Consider the following 4616-nt stretch of genomic DNA (forward strand, 5'->3'; position numbering starts at 1 on the left):
CTGGATTAAAGACAAAATGGTGCAGGCCTGTGGCTTACCTGAAACTTCTAAATTATTGGTGTTTTGAAGAGTGGACTTGACATTTGCTCCAGTCATCTGCAAGTTTTTCTGTGCACACTGTCTAATCAAGACAGACCGATATTCTCAACCTCTCCCCTGGCAAAATTGTACTCTCTGTTTTCCCCAGATTTCATTCCAAACTGGTAATTTGGAAGTAAAATGGGGTGAAAAAAACACAGGGTAATGACTAGGAAAAGAAAGTCAGAGAAACCCTTCTTAGTAAACAGCTCTCTGCAAATCTCTGAACGTGTGATCTGTGCTTCTGCCATATTCAGGGCATTTGCAGTGCAAACTTTGCTTTTTCTTTTAAGCTTCCTGACATGGCTTTTTAGGCAGTAAAGATTAGTGATGGCTTCTCATCTGACATGCTTCAGCTATGTCATCTCTGGACAACTTGTGCTTGCAATCAAACATATTCAACCCATAGAAGAGTAGCTGGTTTCTGTGTTCAAGGAGTATGGGAATGATTACATTTCCCCACACAGCTCATGTCCCTTGCTGCTTGTCTTTGGGCGCCGGCAGAGCCTGGGCCAGTCTGGCTCGTGCCTGGCCTCCTGCCGAGAGTCCCTGCGAGGGCTGGAGGGGGGAGCGAAGCCGGCCCTGCCTGGTTCAGGCAGCCGGGCACTGCGGGGCGCGATTGCAGCAGCAAAGGTGAGCTGTGCGGGGAAATGTCCCCCGGGGCGGCCATGGGGCGGGTGATGGGGCTCGGGGAGCTGGGAGGGTGTCCTTCTCGAGGGACCTGGGCATTCCTTCCTCCCTTCCCCTCCCCCAGGACAGTAAGTGACCATAGCCTCTCTCCATTCTGCAGCATGTGGCACCAGCGAAGGGGAGCAGCTCGTCAGCTCTCCCAAGCTTGCCACAAGAAGCCAGCATGGCCATGGAGACAGAGTGGAGCTGCCCCATCTGCCGTGATGCTCAAGATGATATTGCTTATGTGATGCCATGTTGCCACCAGTTCTGCCTGGGCTGCATCCTGCGTTGGACAGAGAGGAAACCATCATGCCCCTTTTGCAGGCACGCTGTCAATACTGTAATTTACTCTGTGCAGTCAGAGGAAGATTCTTTGGAGGTGGTTTTTCCACAGCCCTCAGATCCATCAGTTGCTGGCCACCAGGACGATCAGGGTGCTGCAGGGCCAGTGCCCAGGACTTATGTGGCTGGCTTCCCGCCTGAGGTCTGTGCAGGCCTTTTCCAGAGCTCCTTGGAGATCCTTCAACCCCTGCTGCCCTGGCTGAACCAGGAGCTGTGGGTGCTGTATGGGGCCCGCTGGTGGCAGGTGGCTGCGGTAGAGGGCATCATCGTAGTAAGCCTGTGCTGCTATGGGCTGGATGAGGAGGCCTTGGTCCGGGAGCTGCAGCCCTTCCTGCAACACCAGACAGTGACATTTTTGTGCCAGCTCATCAGCGTTGCTGCGGACTGGTGCAGCGAGATCTGCGGCAGCTGGACAAACTGGACTCCCACAGTGCTGAGGAGCAGGAGGAGAGCCCTGTGGCCACCCCTGGACCTGCTGCTTGCCCAGGGGAGACTTCTATGCCCAGCCCTGGAGTGCAGGAGGAGTCCCATGAGGAGCAGGGGCTGGTGGTTGCAGATCCCTCTGCTGCCAGCCAGGGAAGGGGCTGCTCACTGGGGGCACCCCGACACACCCCAAAGAGGAGGGCCAGCAGCTCCCAGGGCCTCTTCAGCCCACAAGAGGCCATGCCGCTGGCAGCACTAGGGGGCCCCAGGGTTGGAGGCCCCTGTCAGTAACCTAATTATGAAAGAAGGATATGAAACTATGAAACAGCAGGAAAAGCCTTAAGTTTTCCATTATGAGTAGCGCAGCTGGCAATGCTATCGCCGCCATGTGTGACGCTTTCTCCCCCTCCTCCTGGTGCTGTGCACACCTTCACCCTCAAGTGTCTGCTGCAACCTGAGGTCGGTGGGGCCTGTCTGGTGGGAGAGGCTGCAGCCGTGCAGCCCTTAGCCCCAAAGGCCCGATGTCTCCCCCGCCTGCCTTCCTGTCAGGAGTGAGAGCACAGGCAATGTCCTCCCCACTTCGGAGCTATCAACTGTTACATCTTTTCTGGAAGCAGGTGTCAAATATCCACCTTTAGATCAATAAATCAGTTAGAACTGCTGTTTTGCAACCTAGGTCCTACATGGCTAAGTATGTCAGGATGTAATTGGGAACAACTTGAGCTCTTTCCTGCGATTCTTACACCCAGGGGCAACTTGCAGATGCAGAAAGTGTAATGCAATTTGAAGTTGTACAAAACTTCTCTCTTTTGTCTATATAATAAAAAAATATGTCCATGACTTGAATCATGAAAATTAAAATTATGCTGAGGCTTATGAACTTTGCTTAGTGTCAAAATTTCTAATGAGTAACAAGACACTGAAAAAAACCCCTGCTGTTAATATTGGGGAAAAAATCTGCAGATTAAAATCATTCCACAGAAGATAGTGAGAACATGATCATGCAGGACACTGTTCTTCTGTAAAATAACAATTGTCTGCAGTTGAGTTTTACTTCATTCTGCCTTCACTCCCCTGACTGCTGCAGACTTAAAAACTACCCAGCATCCTGATGTTGAACATCTTTCATTAACCCAGTAGAGTTAACTGTTCATACGCATCATTTATGCTCCTGACAGGGTGATAAATGTGTCTGTCAGTCTCTCAGGACACAGGTACTGTTGAATGAGCCTAAAATAAATAGCAGTCAGTCATAATAGTTTAAACACAAGACTTTCCAAAAACAGAAAAAAATTCAGAATTTAGTGAGCTGATCAGATGATGACTTTGACACTGCTCAGCAGAATTTTTTAAAAGATACAAGGTAGGAAAGCTACAGCAGACTGAATTGCGAGAAAACTTTCCTGTCTTTCCCCATTTTGCATGAAACTTGACCTAATTATCATGACTATCATAAATTTATTAAGAAAACAGAAAGGAAAAAGAAAAGGAAAAGAAGGAAAAGGAAAGGGCAAAGGAGAGGGAGAGGAGGAGGCAAAGGAAAAAGAAAGCAATTCCTGCAATCTCTGTATGTGGGAGAAAGACACATTCTCACATCCTGGCATATAAAATGTTTTTTGATCTATTTTGTGATAAAAAAGGAACAAGTTTTTTAACTTTGAAATGTGGAAACTGCTACGGAGGGATGAAGTCTGGTAGAAAACAAACATCCAGACTAGCTTCCCTAATAAATTACTGTATTCCTCAAGCCTTAATAACAGAGATATGCTTCTGTCTTGACTTTTCCGTTTGGATTTTCTACCAAAAAAAGAGGATTTAAACTCAGAGCCTTGCTTATGACAAATCTGCATTTCTAAAAAAGCCTTTTTTTTTTTTTTTCCACAATCATCAGCCAAAGGCCTTACCGACTTCTACTGTGGGAAAACAGATCCATCAGGGAAACGTGTTAGCACATCTTAGACAGATTAAATGCCTCCAGAAATACTTGAGTTCATAAATACCAGCAAAAAGCTATTGTCCCATCCCAGTCCCTCTGAGGTTACAGGTTCTTTTCTTGGAGCCTAAGCTTCATCAAACCAGGATTTACTGTTCAAAATGTCTTCGGAGTCAGAAGTGACGGCGGCAGTTTAAAAGCCCGTGTACCCACCATTTCAGTGAAGCCACAGAGGCGCAGGGCTCTGGAGCGGAGGATGGTGCTGAGGAACCCTTCCTAAAGTGGCAAAACCGCGGCAAAAACCGCGGTGGCAAAAAAGCAGAGGGAGGGAGAGGGGATGTCAACCCCCCCGCCAGGCGGGAAAGAGCGCGCAGGGTGCAGTCTCCCCTGCTGTCTCTGAGGGTCACTCCATTAGCGGCCATAGACATCCCAGAAGAGGAACAAGATATGGTTGGCACTCGCCCGAAAGCCATTGCCAGAAAGAACGTGGCGACCCAGATGGAGTCCCCACACAAACAGAAACATGCAGCGCTCCAGGTCTCCACCCGCAGGGGGTGCCTGAGCCTGTCACTCGTACTGGGGAATGGTGAGGACGGTGGCTGTCTCCGGTGTGAGCAGGTGGATGGTCTGCTCAGCCTGGTGGCAGAGCTGAAAGAGGAGGTGGAAAGGTTAAGGAGCATCAGGGAGTGTGAGAGGGAGACAGAGTGGTGGAGCCGCACCCTACTGTCCCTCAGGCCAAGGCAGCAGATGGAGGCTCCACAAGGAGGATGGGGATGAAGGTCCATCCAGGGGGTTGGCTAGGGAGAGTAGGTCACCCCTAACTATTAGGACCGGCTGAGCTACGAAAAAAAAAGGAGGGTAATTGTTGTGGGCGATTCCCATCTGAGGGGAACAGACCAGATCCATCCCACAGGGAAGTCTACTGCCCCCCTGGGGCCCGCGTCAGGGGCATTGCCAAGAGACTCCCTGGTCTGGTATGGCCATTTGATTACTATTTGCTATGGATGTACAGGCTGGCAGCGACGAGGTGCCAGAGAGAAGCCCCAAATCAATCAAAAGGGGCTTCAGGGCACTAGGAAAAATGGTTGAAGGGTCAGGAGTGCAGGTGGTGTTCTCCTCGATCCCATCAGTGGCAGGGAGGGAACCGGAAAGGAAAAGGAAAACCAAA

The sequence above is a fragment of the Egretta garzetta genome, unplaced genomic scaffold (assembly GCF_000687185.1).
Source record: "Egretta garzetta isolate BGI_Z169 unplaced genomic scaffold, ASM68718v1 scaffold559, whole genome shotgun sequence".
In the NCBI taxonomy this organism is placed as follows: Eukaryota; Metazoa; Chordata; class Aves; order Pelecaniformes; family Ardeidae; genus Egretta; species Egretta garzetta.